We start from the raw sequence: 16,192 nt of genomic DNA on the forward strand, positions 1-16,192 counted from the left end.
TTAGTATACAGTAATTCTCTGAAAAGCAGACTCATTAAAAGAAGACAAAAACCTTCCTTGTGACAGGATGGCAACCGGACACTTCACAACCAAGCACTTTTACGATACCCAATAAAGCCTGACATGATAAACCAAACATTTCAGTGATACCAGAAATGATTTTCAAGAGAGACTCTCCAATAAACGGAATAATCTAGCTAGAAGTTATCTTAAGTCAAATCACCTCCACCATCTGCCCTGCCTACCTGTTAACTACTTTCCTGTCGTTCCTAAGGGAGGAAAGTGGGGAGATCAGGATCTGTGGGTATCTGCTGGTTCTAGAACAGGACTTAGCAGGTCACTTCCTTCATCTGTATTATCCAGGACCCGTTTGGGAGTCCAGGGATGAAAGAGGTAGACTTCACAGGGTCACCAAGGACTGGGCCTTTGTGTTCTCTTCAGGCCTGCTGGGTCTCAGCAGCCATTTGGAAGTGTTAACCGCCATGGCTAAAGAGTGGCAAGTCTGATGGAAAGGCACTGATGATTCTCCTCAGGTAGGTCACCTAAAAGGAGTCTCCTCCTCATGTTTCTCTTGATTTGACTTATAGTTTTTAAGCAAAACTGACTCCATAACGCCCTCTTCACTCTCAACTCTGGCTGGATGCACCTCCATCTCCGCGCAGAGGGCATGAGATGTGGAGTTAAGATGCTTCTGGGTCAAATTCTGTTCTTGCAACTTGAACAAGATTCAGACCTTTAGGGAACCTCAGCTTCCTCCTCTGGGCTGTTGTGAGAACTGAGCAAGACTGTATATGGGAAGGGTTTAGAAAGGGCCCAGTATATAGAATACATACAATTGTGCTGTAATTAGTTTTTATCTATCCAACCTTCCTGTTAAACTAAGTGCACCAATATCTGCCTCATTACTGTCTTCCCGGTGTCTGATACACTGAAGGTGCTGTAAAAACGCAGCTCATCAATGCAGGCCTGGATCTGGGAAGTCACAACTTCCATAAAGTCAAGGTTGGTGGACTAGGTCTATATGCAGATCCTAAAAACTCACTGGTAGACTTTTCAAATATTCCTTGTGAAGATCAACCTATAAGCTTCTGGGCCTTCTCTTTTACTGTTAAACAATTCTCACTGCAAAGGTTTTGACATTTAACCGAAGGACATTCAACTGCCATAAAGTTGGTGGTTTTTCCAAAACAACAACAAAATCCTGCTATTTGTAGTTAACAAGCCAGATTTGTTTTTTAGTAACTATTACACAATTTTTTTTTTTAGTATTTGTAGTTAATAAACCAGATTTGGTTAGTAACTATTACACAAATGAATTATTTTTTAGTATATATATAGGCGCATTGTGGAAAATAGGGGAAAAGCAGGTTGGGGGTGGGGAGAGCACCATAATCCCATCACCAATTTGTCTGTATTTTCTTCTAGCCTTTTTTTATGGTTTAAAAATAATTTTTAGGCTAGCTGTAATTGTAATAACACAACATAACTGTGCACATTGCTTTTCCCCATTTTAAACTGTAACAGAATTCATGCATTACTGATTTTTAAAAGTCTAATGAAAAAGAAAATGGAATTGAGATTTGGAAGAATTAACTTGTTTAACAAATTACAAACCATTTCACATTTAAAAGACACAATGATGATTGCCTAACTCTCTTACTTTGTAAGTACTATTTGGCAGGACTATTTAAATTACTGAGCTTTTTTTAGATTTGGGGGAAATACTAAAATTTTGTATAGCTGTTTTCCTGTTACAAAAATAATGCATGCTCATTATACAACGTTTAGAGAAAATTTCAATAATTTGATGTTAACATTTATTGAATGTGGACTATGCACCAGGCACTAATCCAAACGCTATATACATAGATTAGCTCATTTATTCCTTATAACACTTATGGAAGCATAGATTAAGTAACTTGCTCACTGTCTACTCACCTAGAAGTATCAAATCATTATGCTATGTTCTAGGAGTGAAAAGAGTCAATAATTTACTCAATCAAATGCTTCAATTGTTTCAGAGCATAATGTCATAGGCAAGAAACAATTAATAACAACACTGTACCCTTTATAGTTATTTAAAATTATTATAAACCACATCTCTGTGTCCCAGTGGAGCAATTAGTAAAACGAGAAATCATCTGTGGCATGAGCTAAGCTCCTGGTTCAGCCCAATTCTGTGCAACTGACGTGCATTAAGACAAAAACAAGAAGATGTAAAAGGTTTGTTTTAAAGATGGAGGCTTTTTTTTTTTTTTTGAGACAGAGTTTTGCTCTTGTTGCCCAGGCTGGAGTGCAATGGCCGATCTTGGTTCACCACAACCTCTGCCGCCCAGGTTCAAGTGATTCTCCTGCCTCAGCCTCCCAAGTAGCTGGGACTACAGGCATGAACCACCACGCTCAGTTTATTTTGTATTTTTAGTGCTGGGGGAGGGGGGGGCCTTCTCCACGTTTCCTTGTTGGTCAGGCTGGTCTCAAACTCCCAACCTCAGGCGATCTGCCCACCTCAGACTCCCAAAGTGTTGGGATTATAGGCGTGAGCCACCGCGCCTGGCAAGATGAAGACATTTTAAAAATCTTTCAGATTTTAGGAAATGAGTCAATAATGTGATGAGTAGAGTCCCTGAATTAACTGAACGCCCAATCTCACGAAAGTTTACAAATAAAACAACCACTCAGAATCAGCCTAACACTTCTTACAGCTTATCTGTTGGCCTTGGACATCAGTACATGCAAAAGTAACCGGATACCCTTGGGTCACATGTTTTCATACTTTAATTAAGAATTATACTTGGTTAAAGATGAATACTTCAGTTCCTGGCTTACTTTCCTACCTAGGGCTAATAAACACAACTATTTGAAATATAAATTCTCTTTCAATGTAAAGGATAATGCAATGTTTCTGACTGTCAAAATTACTATGCAACTGTAACTCTGGCACTAAAAGCATATTAAAACTATTAATCCTTTAATCATAATTATTCATATTGCTGTGGTAGAAACATCACTCACACACACACACACACACACACACACCAGTTACTTTCTGTGGAATTTGAAATTGCTCTATCTAGCATTTCCGGAAGGTTCAAGCTACCACCTTGCAATTTATCCAGTAGCCTGCTGCTTGAACAAGCTAGATTAATATCTAATCATTTTGACCATGTACTGTGTGTTAAGTCCAGTTTAAGTGTTTTCCAAAGACTGTTTCACATACTTTAAAGCCCTACAGATAGAGACATTATCCCCATCTTATAAATCAGACTGAAAAGGTTAAATAGCTAATATTTTCATCTAAGTCTGTCTGATTCCAAAGCCAACACCCCAAATCACTGTTAAACAAGCTTCTCTTCCAAGTTACGGCTCAGAAAAATTTACTTGACTTTCACAACTTGCCTTCCTAGGTTAAGCTTAAGCTAACATAAAACTCCAAATCAAAGCAAAACACAATAAATCACTTAATTCTAAATTTGATTTTTTTTCCTGCTAGACAGAAGTTTTCAACAATTAAAAAAAAAACTAATTTGATATTGGCTAACCACTTCCTCCAGTGCTCTGACCATGAAGCCCTTTGCTCTCACACTTCAATAAACCACCGATATTCTCTAACAAATGACAACACAAATCCACAAATCTAATTGTTAGAGAGCTTTCAAGTAAGACTGGAGCTTTCTGGACAGGAAATTTTTACAATACTATTTTTTTCAGGCTCTTGTGAAACACAGATTCACATTTTCATATATTTCTACACAAATCTAAGTGTTGTGTGCCCTGTTGGGTGTTCGATATCTAGTAAATTACGTGAGTTAAATACAGCAAAAATAGGACTGCATTATTTATAAGGGCTAACGACGCAGTAGACTTTTCAGCATTTTTTGGACTTAAACCAGGGCTTTACGGCGCTGGTTAACTATTAGAGAAGGCAAAGGGACCGAACATTTTATCTGAAAGTCCTTTTATCACTTAAGACTCTAAAATGTTTGATTACTTTAAAAATTGTGTGTGTGAATCATGTTAGTTTACTAGAAAAGGGGCTTGCTAGTACATATAATTGGGTTAAAAAAACAAAAACAAAACAAAACAGCTCCTTACTTGAATGTGATTGTTTTGGCAATAGTAAAATTCAATCCCGTCGTTCTAGCGCTGCCTGCCTTCCTGGTTCTCCTAGGTGAGGGCCGCCATCCTGCGATAATTTACTTCGAGAGCTGAGAAGCGCTGGCAAGGGTGCAGTCTGGTGACTAGCACTTTTAAAAACAAAGCCAAACTCCGCTTTTAAAATAGAGAAGGCACACACGCAGACCCTGCCTCTGACGACATCCAAAAGATTCATTATAGACAGCCTATTCAGGCGAAGCTACAACCGCCCCAGGAAATATAAACTATGTCGGCAAAGACAGCAGGGGGGAGAGGAAGTAACTGATGGGAAGGAAGCTAATCATGTGAAGTTTGTTCAACTCCACACGGTCTAATAAATTCCCGTTTGTTTCCGCTGGGAGCAGCCATTAAACGCGCCCTGACACGTGGGCGCAGGAACCTCCCTTCTACCTCGGGTGTTCAGAGATTTCCTTCTCTACCCACTTGTTTGTATACAACCACGCCCGGCAGGATGACCACCAGATGACTGGCCGCGGCAGTGCCTCCACTCAGCCCCAGCTGGGCAAAGTTTCACTCCACCGCGGCGACGTGAACAAGAATCACGGCTTCCTTACCGTGAGTTATGAATGATTTAAGCCAAGTTTACAGGACACACAAAGCGAGGGAGGAGGGAGTGACGGGAGGCGCTGACAGGGTTTTAAAGTTAGTTTTTATTGATACGCCCTAATTACAATGAAAAACAAGTCACCCTGACCCACGGGATAACTGTCGGGGCAATAATTTTTTTTAGAAAAAAATCACGCAAGACTGAGCCTCAACCTCCCCCTTATCACCTGCAAATACAGTCTGCAGAAGGGCAGCCTAAGGACCCCACTTGGGGGTCCCTCGCAGGGTGCGTCATATGGGCTCTCCCCTCTGCGACCCGCTATTTCCCTGCTAGACCCCCAGCGCCCAGCGGATTCCAAGGCTGCGCTCCCGCCGGCTGGTCCCGGGAGGTAGAAAGTAGGCAGAGGGGCGTGGCGTCCCTGTCGCCCCCAGATTCCAGCCCTCCTCCAACGCCTGGCACCACCACAAGCCAGGGCTGGGAACTCTGGGGGCCTCCCAATCGGGCGCGGGGCGCACGGCCAGAGGCTGGAGAGGAGGCAAGCGAGCTCGCGGGGAGACCTTTCCTTCCACCCCCAGCCTAGCCCCAGCCCCAGCCGTGGGGGCACCGGCTTCCCGCGACCTCGGGTTGCCGCCCGTCGAGGGCGAGCGCGCGGTTTCTGCCTCTGGGTCTGGGTGTCCCTTGCCCCCTTCCTCCCCCTCCCCCCGGTCTCCGGCGCCCAGCGCCCCAACCAGTCCCCGCCCTCCAGGACACTCTTCCCTCCTTCCTTCCTTCCTCCGCTCCCTCCCTCCATCTCGCTTCCCAGCACCCGGGACTCGGAGGCGGCCCCCGAACTCGCTGGCCGACGCCCCGCGCCGCGCCCGGACCCCGCGGGACCCGACTCACCACCCGCGCCCGCCGCTTGGTACTCACCCGCCTGCTGGTGCGCTGCCCCGCCGTCGCCGCCGGGACTCGGTCTCTAAGGGCTCCTGGAGACGGCTCCGACCTCTCCTACGCCTCCTCCTCCTGCTCCTCCGGGCGCCGGCTCCGCCTCGCTGGGGTGGGCGGGGCGGCGGCGGCCCCAGGCTCCTTCCTCCGCGGCGGGCCCTGCCTCCCGCCCAGACACCGTGGCTGTGTTGCCCCGGGCCGCGGAGCCCGCGTTGTGGCCCCGCTGGAGGAGGGAGAGGCCTGGCCTAGGGAAGCTCGGTGGACGTCTGGCCGTCTTTGGCCATCCCCCTTCCCCTAATTCTCATGGAGGACCTGAAGTTCTAGGAGCTGAGGGCTCCCACTCTACGACCCGCTCCTCCCTGGGGCCGCCCTGACTCCTCGCAAGTTTCCTTCGCGTGCGAACGCCTCGCCAGCCCCTGTGCCAGCGGTCCCCAGGGCTGTGAGGATGAGCGCTGCCAAACCCCTACACAAAAGTTTGGCTCTGCCCCAGAAACTATGGAGGAAAACACTCACAGTAACATTTAAAGGGCCCTGGGGCCACGGTGAGACGTTTCACAGAAAGTGGAGGTATAACTGCGGATTATTGAATTTGTAGTACATCCACCCACCATGAGCTTCCGGTCCATCTACCCCAACCCAGTGAAATTTGTTTCCGAATGTCTAGTACCTGGCAGAGTTCTGCCCAATGAATTAATCGGATTTGATTGGTCTTTTCTGGAATGGTTCAAGGTCGGGTAAATGGAGGAGCCATTTCTGCTTCCACAGATTTCGTACTATTCCTTCGGCCATTCGACAAACATTACCCAGCACCCGCTATGTACCAAGCGCGATGCTAAAGGTGATGGGAGAGGTACAAAGATGAATCAGACATGGGGCTTGCCTTCTTGGAGTCCAGAAAGAGTAAAGAAGCTGAATGTTCAGAAAACCACTCAGCGGACTTCTGGAGTATTCCTAGGTAACCACTTTCTTGTTTGACAGGGTGGAGAGAAAAGAGGTGAGGCCAAAGTAGGTCACTTAGAACCAGTGTGGGCAGAGTCCGCACTTGAAATGGAGTCTGAAAGCATTGGTGAGGGATATCTGTGTATTGAGTTTCACCAACTGAGGACAAGTGGGCCCTGGGGAATCTGGAAACTAGGGACTGCAGTCAGGGCATTATATTCCCTCTTGCTTTCCTTCTGACCCCTAAGCAAGTATCAGGCTTAGTGAAATCATTTGCACATGTAGAAGAGGTGTCACAGGTAGAGTCGGTGTATGAATGCATGCCTTGCCCCAGGAGTGTGGTCTTAGCAAGCTGCAGATGAAGGTGGTTTTGGGGGTGCAAGTCACAGGCTACCAGAGAGGTCTTTATTTCCTGTTCTCTTCAGCATTAGGAAATGCTTGACTGATTCACAGGTAGTAACAGTTCAAATGATACATCTGAAACAGAACAGCATGACACCATAGGGACTGAGAGGGTGGCATACTGGAGTTTGTATTTTTTGGCCACAGACCACAGAATAGACTCCTCTAAGCCATACTACTAATTTCCCTTCCTGGGACACTTTATAGTTTAATAAGTGCTTTCATGTACTTACTCTTACTTTTCTCTCATTAGTCTCTTGCAAAAACCTGGAAACTGGAACACCAGTAACTTAAGTGGCTTGTTGAAAGTTTTCTAGTTGAGTGCTGTTCAAAGTATGGTTCATAGAATGGTGACAGTCTGCAAACCGTTACCCATCTACAAAGGGATGAGCACAGAAATTGAAGATGAGCATGTAGAAACTTATAGCAGTTTGACAGAGTAATTTTATGTCTGTTGAATCGTTTAAAATGCAGCTTTGTATTTTATGTCTGTTTATTTCATTTTTCTCTTATCATGTAGAAAGGCATCAGCCTGCAACAGATTGAAAATAAAATATCACTGATAGTTTGAGAAGCACTGATCGAGTTAGTATTAGGTTGGTACGAAAGTTATTACCGCAATTACTTTTGCACCAACTTAATAGCAAGACAGGAATGATAGCAGCTAATACTTAACTAGCACTTTCTGCATGGCAGATGTTGCTTTAAGTGCTTTACATATATTAAACCTTTTACTCTTCCTAACAACCTAAGGACGTCGTCACAGGAAGGTTAGGTCATACAGAGCAAAACTGGCAGAGCCAGGATTCAAACCCTGGCTGGCTGACCCCATACTTTGTTCTTTTATCCATGCCCTCAATCCAGTGTCCTTTCTACTCTGCTGGTGTTTCCCAAACTTAAATGATTCACATTCCATTTTCATGCCACTGTAATTCCTATTTTTTATTTATATTTTTTATTGACTCACTTTTGTTATTTTGTACATGTATTACCCTGGCAGTTAGTAACTCCAAGCATGTAATCATGGGTTTGATAAGCAAGCATCAATCTTCTACCCTAGTCCATGTTAAAGTATATGCCTAATTCCAGCAGTTGCTGTCAGTGCTTGGCCATATGCCCTCTAATCCTTTTCCAGTTTTGTGCACACTGGTTCCAGGTGTGCTTTCATTCCCACCTGCCAGCACCTGCATCTTATTCTCAGAGTACCAGCTCCAGCTGCAGGATTTGCTTTGCCTGGGCACAGGGCAGCTGGAAACGCCTAGAATTAATGTCCTCCACCTCCATCCCTAGCCTTTAGCCAGTGTGGAGGATAAATATTTCAGCTCCTTTGCTCATATTTGTGATAATTGGGTGGATCTACATTGTCTACAGAGTTCCCTATGCCGTTGGGCCAAATTTCATGAGCCTATTTGGTTTCCTTTTTTTTTTTTCTCTAGCCTTCTTTTAAACTTTTTTCTTACTTTTTTTTATGTTCTTGCTATAAAATAGTTAATGAATTATTTTCGACTCCCTCACCCAGTGGCATTCAAAACAAATAAATCAGTTTCCTATGAAAGAGTGTCAGTGGAGTGGAGTGAAATTTATGCTTTATGAGATAAGGTCTTTGAGATTAAGTCCTGGCTTTGCCATTAACAAGTTGTGTAAATTTGGAACAGTCACTTAACTTTGCTAGGTCTCTGCTTGTCTTTAAAATAAAGGGATTGTAAGAGAATGCCTCTAAAGTCCTAATTCTATGGAAATTAAATTTTAGTTTTAAAAAGTGGCTTTCTTGGCCATTTAATCCCTCACAAGACAAGCAAGAGAAGTGGTTTTATAATTCAGGAAAGTTTTTTTTTTTTTAATGAATTGCAATTCGTATGTCAATCTACTGTGAATTTCTATTCAATAACAACACCGTAGCTAAAGGATGAGTCAGAAAGAGATGGTGAAGAAATTGAAAAGTGAGGCAAATCAGTCAGTTTCTTGGTGATTAGGTCTCCACAGACTTCAGAAAAAATTTTTTTTTTCCTTTGGAGATGGAGATCTCACTTCAGAACAACATTTTTGGGATATTAGCTTTGCTCCCTGTGGATTTTATTGGTCCTGTTGCACATGGCTTCACTTTTTGTCTGGACCTGCCCTGGAAGGCAGGGAGAACTCCCTCCTTTTGAGTAGGTCACCTGGGAATAAGTGTCTTCCAAACTGGTTTTTCTGCTCAGTCAGAGGCTGCCATATTTCCATGTAGAAGTTAGGTCAGGGAGAAGCACCCATAGTCTTGGAAATCCCCACGTAACCTGTTGAAACGTGTATTGCCATAGGCAGGAGCTATGACCAAAACTATGGCTACAGATCAGAAGGCAATTTAGCATAGTTCCACACTCACATGGGTGGAAACCTCCAGACGCCTGGGTGGGAGTGACCCAAAATGGAGGCACCCATGCAAGTTAGTTGATTACTAACTCTATATGAGCTCTCTGGCTTATTACTGCAATAGGCTCCCTAGCTCTAGGGAGTGGAAGTCCCCAGATACTGTTGTCTAGAAGTCAAAAATATGGGCTCAAGAGTTAATGAATTTCCAATCATTGGAGGAGTTCAACCAGCGGTCACTTAGAAAGTAGAGATGTAGGGGATATCAGAGATGCAACCCAAATGCCCATCACAAGAGATAAGATACCTCCCTCTAAAGCACGCTGAAAAAAAGATACAGATCTAAATATGTTCACATGAAAAGATGCCCTCAATGCATTCTTGAGCATAGATAGCAGATTGTAAACCATTATGTGGAGAATTTTCCATTCATGTATAAAAAAGCATACATACACATGAATCTCTTCTATAAGTGTATCTGCAATTATGTTTGTCAAAATAGTAACAGTGACTTTCTCAGGGTGGTGAGATTTCAGGTAACCTATCTTTTTTTATACTGCATGAATTTTTCCACAGTGAATGTGTAGCTTTTCTATAAATCATGTCTTTTTTTGTATTATAAATGTATCTTTTTTCATAATATAAAACGACAAAAGGCATTGTGCAGACCAGGAGTTGGCAAATTATGACCAGAGGACAAAAGGACCACATCTTTTGTAAATAAAGTTTAATTGGAACACAACCACACTCATTCATTTCCCTATTGTCTATGGCTGCTTTTGTTTTTAGGTAAGTTAAGAGTTGAATAGCTGTTAAAGAGCTTACGGCTTGCAAAGCCTAAAGTATTATCTGCCCCTTTAGGAAAGAAGTGTGGCAACCTCTGGTGTAGACACTTAAACTAGAAAACGTTTTCAGTATGGCAAATTACAACTTAGATTTTACTTTTTCAGATTTCAATTTATTTGAATTTCTATTAAAAATTTGTATAGACTGTATATTTTAAAGTATATCCCAGTTCTGAGTAGTGATTATAACAGAGCAAAGTGACAATATTAGTATTTGGGTAGCTAAGGTCTATATATTCTCCTTCTTCTTCCTCTTCCTTATTCTTTTCCTCCTCCTCTTCCTCTTCCTTCTCATTCTCCTGATAAGATCACCATCTTATTCTACAGTTTGCCCTCAGATGCTGTTCTACTTGAGAAAGTACCAGGAGGAGAACTGAGGTTTCCCTTTCCTGGCTTGGATCTCTCCAAGACAGAATAATTGAGGAAGTCCTTGACAAAATAAACTGTCCTGGCGGAAGAGAGGCAAGGTTCTAAAGAATAGACCTATACCTGGAGGAGAAAAAACAGGGAAGCTGAAGGAGCCCAGCTGAGGAGGAGGGGAGGGTGTCCAGCTTCAGAGGAAAGGCTGGGAATTGGATGGAGTAAATCTCTCTCTTTTCCCCTTCCCTCATCAGACCCTTCCCACACGATCCATCTAGCCTCCAGATATATAGAGGAGGTTTGGGGGTTTTTCTCCTTCACAGTCAGCAGTATCCAGCATCAAATCTCCCATTTGCAGAACTCGCATGAGCAAGGCTAACTAATGCCAGTCTGAGCAATGCCAGGCCCTTGCTGATTTCCAGAACTCAGCCGGAAAAGTTGGATATTGGCCTTGATATGGAATGTACTCAGATACCAAGCAATTAAATGGTTCAACAGAAACATGCTCTTTGTCAGCCACTCACCTTAGACCTTCCCTGAAGAAAACATAGGGCCCTGCAGTGTCAGAAAGAAAAGCAGCCTGTGAGATGGTTAGATTATTGGTTCACCTATAGACTATGCTATTGGGTTTTGACTCATACACAGGCAACTCTGTGGACCTGTAAGCTAAGTTAAAAAGGGAATGGAAAGTATTTACTCTGGCACTTTGATAACAAACCTGTTCATTTCATTTAGCTTTGGATACTGGTGAGAATGGAAAGTACCAAGCCTGCAACCTCGGTGACTCCAGTTTACATGGTTCCCAAAATAAATAAAATATTTTTTCAGAACATGGGGGAGTCTCAGAAAATGTAATAAAAATGCTATTTTCTTTCAGTATTCCAGTATTACATATTTTAGAGTACTGAAATCCTGGCATTATTGTTGGTATTACTCATTTATCTCAGTATTTTTTAAGAATAAAAATATGAACCATTTCTGTTTTGAGACTACCCAGAGAATTACATACCACATTAAAAATTTAAAGGTAACAGAAGTGCATTCATTTAAAGAGTGTTCTGACCACATTCCTTGCCTGTTTAAATCCTCCACAGGTGTCTTATTGTTGTTTTATTTTCTATTTCCTGGATTACTAGGGAGATTGAGCACATTTTCTTCTATTTATTAGTCATCTGCAGGCCCAATACCAATTTGGGCATGGATCTACTTGCAGAGGTCTTTGATGGATTGTGCTGGATATTTCTGTATTCCTATAAATATCCTTGAGCTTTATTCTGGAATATAGTTAAGTTATTTGGAAACAGATTTGTCCTTTCAGTTCTTGCTTTTAAGATTTGTTTAGCAGGATTGGAACAGTTACCACTGTAGGATTTTTGCCTCTATTGAAGCAAAAGGGGATTGTGTGTCTATTCAATGTTCCATAAATCTTGAGTTTTTTTTCAGCCTGGATGGTGGGAGGAGGGACTCTTCCTGGCCCTGTGTGAGCATCAGGTACTGTTCCCTCTAATACCTTGCACATGGTTTTTTTCTCAGCCTTGGGTAGTTGCTTCGCCTGCAAGAGCCCATTATCACTCACCATACTCGTGCTTGTTTCTGGGTTTTCTTTCTGTACACTCTCTTCTCTCTGGTTCTCTGTCTTAGGAATTCTAGTTGCCTTAATCTCTTCTTATCTCCATCTCCTTAACTCAAGGAGTCCACCAGAATCTTCCTGAATTCCCCCCTCTCTGCTGTGGCCTGGAAACTCCCTCAGGGGAGGGTGCTGGGGGAGTCGTAGGACACACCTCACCTGTTTCCCATCTCTCAGGGATCATTGTCCTCTTGTCACCTGATGCACAGTGTTTTGCAAACTGTTGTTTCAATTATTTTGCCTGTTTTTAGGTTGCTACGGGTAGGAGGGCAAAACTGGTTCTTTACTTCATCTTGACTAAAAGTAGAAGTTGCCCCCTTTTAACTTAGTGTTATCTAATATTATTGCCTGCCCGCCTCATCATGCTGTAAGCTCTATGAGGGAAAGCACTATATCTGTTTTCTTTTCTATTGCCTCCCCAGCACCTGTAACATTGCCTAACACATAGTGGTGCTCATTAAGTATTGAATGACTGAATGAAAGCTAGACCAGGATGGAGATCATGAGAAAACTCAAATGATGAGCAGGAAAATTGAACAGATTTTGCTGAGAGTGGAGGCTCCTATTCTGAATCCAGAAGAATGTAGGCCAAGTTCTATTCAATTGCAAAGTGAGGACCTTGAGCACTGCAATGCTGGTGACTTTACTCAAGCTACTCTGTCTGTAAATCTGCCAAAGTTCTTGGCAGATTAGGTCACATTTTTGGAATCTGCTTGGAATTCAGGAACATGGCGGTAATAATGAATCATGATTTTGACCCTTCCTCTTAATCTGATTGGCTCTAAGCCCTTTACAAATATTAATTATGTCTCACAATGGAATTGCCACCCTGACCTCTTTTCTTAGACTGCTAACACTGGACCCTGCAGTGTTCAGCCCTCCTGTCCCATAATAATGTGCCTACTCCTCCTTCCTAATAAAGGAAAGGATGAGGTGCTGTTTCTATCAACATCCTTAAATTATTTAGTCAGTATCCTAAAGATGGACTTGACAATTGAACAATTTTCTTAAAAACCTCACTTGACAATTGCAAAAGCCTCTCTACTGTTTTTTCTGACTCTAGTCTCCAAGACAGTCCTCTGAGGTACAGGAAAAAATATTAGAAATCACAGCTACATTTAATTTTTGTCTTTTCCTTTTGTTATTATGGTAGGTCAGGTATATAATTTACAAAGACACATATGTTAGGACTACATGCTCAAAGTCCTTACTGATGAAGTATACAATCAAAAATGTTTGGACATCACAGATCTCATCTCTGAATTCCCTGTAGTTGAGGCTGGCTTACTCTTCCTATGAGGCACCTCTAATGGTGCCCCTTTCTTCTGCAAAACAAACAAACAAAACCTCAAAACCTCTGAGGCTTAAGTATAAGAAAACAACTTTTACAGCAAGCTGAAGTTGAAAAGAAGGGAGTTTTTCTATGCAGATTCAAAATCCAGTCTGCAATTATTTGTTAGTCCCCACATTTATGTAGTATATTATAATTGTATACTGCACTGAATGTGGCTATAGGGCTTCTGATTTCAGAAGAACGTGAGTCTTCTCTCAGCAAAGATTTGTATGTATTTAGGTCTCTGTGAAGCCTCTCAGGTCCACTAAACTATGGACTCAGAACAAGTACAAGGCTGTGAATATTTCCTAGGTGCCATGTTAACAGACTGAATTGCTAAAGAGATGATAGAAATAACAAATTTTAAATATATGAAGTTATTTACCATAAAAGTAGTTTGCAGAAGTAGCAATAGAGTAAAAACGAATCTGCAGTACACTGTGGGGTGTGTGTGTGTAGGGGTCGGAGCAGGGAACATCAAAGTGCCAGACACATGAATGAAGAAGACATTTTGGAAGAGGAACCTCTGGCCTGGACTCCCCATCTGACACCAAGTAGACTAGAAATGAACTGCTCAGTTGAGCCTTTACTGAATTCCTAACACACACACACACACACACACACACACACGCAACACACACTCATGAACAAAGTAAAAAGGTTATTTTACTTCTGTAAGTTTTGGGATAGCAGACCTGAGAGTTGTACACATCATCTGAATACCTGGTTCCAACTCTGCCTGCAGCAAGACTACCCTTGGGTTTTTCAGTAAACCAGTCCATTGCTTTCAGTGTGCTCAAGCTAGCACAAGTAGAATTTCTGTCCTTTGCATCCAGAAGAATTTGGAATAATGCAGTAGCACTGTTTCTTTTAACTCAGATGCAAAAGCTTCAGCTAATCATATTTCTCAGTTGGTGACTTATGCTCATTTTTGATCTGTGCAATGGCCATCTCTTAGTTGATTGATTGATTGATTGATTGATGGTTTTCATTCCTATACTTTTTACACTGTTCCTACCCCATTTCTTTCCTGTTCGTAGACATTCTAAGTCTGATGTGTATCTTAATTCTTACATGCCTCTTTTTATTTGCATGTGTCCTTATAAAACATATAAAATTTATTTTTGTGTTATTTTAATGGTACTGTATACTCTATATAGGAAGAATACTTATGAATTATTCAAATTAAATGTCATGGTAGTCTATAATTTTCTTCAAAAGTTATAAATTTCTTCTGTAAGAGATACACATTTTAATACTGTCTATTTTTCTTGACAATTGTTTTGTCTTCTTGGCATTTTAAAAAAGAACTTTTATTCTCTGAATACCTACTTCTTCAGCCCCACTGATTGATTCCACATATATACTTTATTTTTTAATAGTAAGTATTCTGGTTATATTAAGACTTTCTCATCTCTTTGAAAATATTAATTATATATATTGGACATTTTTCTGTTCTTTTAATTGACTTTATTGTTTCTTTTGCCTTTCTTTTCTTTTGTGTGTTTTAAAACATTTCTTCTTTTTATCTGTGTCTTTCATGTTAGCAGCTTTCCTTAAATGTTGACTGATTCTTGGCTGATTCTAATTGGAATCCTTGTGTGTGTCTAGAACTTACGGAGTGGTGACAATAGGTAACAGAGCAGAGATTTGGCTATTTTGTCTTCAGAACTCTATTGGTTTCTATAGATTTCTTCTTTAGGGCTAGTCAGATATCCCCAAAAGGAGATCAGATACCCCACTTGGGGTTAAGGGGAGGATTTAAGCCTGGCTGCCAGCATTCCAGGAGCCTGGATATCTCATCATGGTTTTTGTTTGTTTTTAATCTAGATATTCACTTAATCATCTTGTTTTCAGTACAGTACTCTGTATTCAACTGTTTGATCATTCATTTATTCATTAAATATATATTCTGTGTCCTCTTAATACTTTGGGCCAGGCACAATTCTAGGTGCTTGGGGATACACTAGCAATCAAAACATGAAAATCCTGTGCCCATGGAGCTTACATTCTAATAGGATACATGTCCAGTGTTCTGCCAGGGTAAGAGAGGGATGGGTGGCTGGCTGCAAAAGGAAGTAGCAGAAATCGGGAGTTCCAAGGGGCCATCATGAAGACTTTCAAACAGTCTTCCTGCTACGGTTTGGATATTTGACCCTTCCAAACCTCATGCTGAAATTGGATCCTCAATGTTGGAGGTGGGGCCTAATGGGAGGTGTTTGGATCTTGGGGGTGGATTCCTCATGAATAGATTAATACCCTCCTTGGGTAACTTACCAATGAGTAAGTTCCCTCTCTATTAGTTTCCGTGAGACCTGGTTGTCAAAAAGAGCCTGGCACCTCCCCCAGCTTGTCTTGCCTACTGTCTCATTATGGGATCTCTGTATTCAGCCTGAGGTCCTCACCAGAAGCAGATCCCCAATCTTGAACCTTCTAGCCATCAGAATTGTGAGCAACTAAACTTTTTTTCTTTATAAGTTACCCAACCCCAGGTATTCCTTTATAGCAACATAAAACAGACTAAGACACCTCCTGTTTTCAGCTTTAACCCACATTCCTATTTTCAAAAGTGCTTGGTGCCTCCAATCTCTGAGCTTTTCTAAGTTTTAGTGGAATATGCTAGCTTGCTTTCGTTGGCATTCCCCCAACAGACTGAATTACTAAAGAGACATTTAGTAATTCAAATATTGTAGATATTTGGATTTCGACTTTCC

The 16,192-nt window shown here is 41.9% G+C and overlaps 1 protein-coding gene across 3 annotated transcripts in view; it reads right to left on the reverse strand.

Moving 5' to 3' along the window:
- GNG12 (G protein subunit gamma 12) overlaps positions 1-6,081 on the reverse strand; it is a 127,897-nt gene extending 121,816 nt beyond the window's left edge. The window contains exons 1-2 of one of the 3 annotated variants that reach the window (XR_004440620.1): positions 5,585-5,597; positions 4,093-4,244 (exon numbers count right to left, since the gene is read on the reverse strand). The gene's annotated coding sequence lies outside the window, so the exon portion shown is untranslated. The other 2 variants (XM_033225254.1, XM_033225255.1) reach the window with 2 other exon arrangements.
- Between the last annotated feature and the right edge of the window lie 10,111 nt (positions 6,082-16,192).

Source organism: Trachypithecus francoisi, unplaced genomic scaffold, assembly GCF_009764315.1.
Source record: "Trachypithecus francoisi isolate TF-2019V2 unplaced genomic scaffold, Tfra_2.0 Lachesis_group12, whole genome shotgun sequence".
NCBI classification, from domain to species: Eukaryota; Metazoa; Chordata; class Mammalia; order Primates; family Cercopithecidae; genus Trachypithecus; species Trachypithecus francoisi.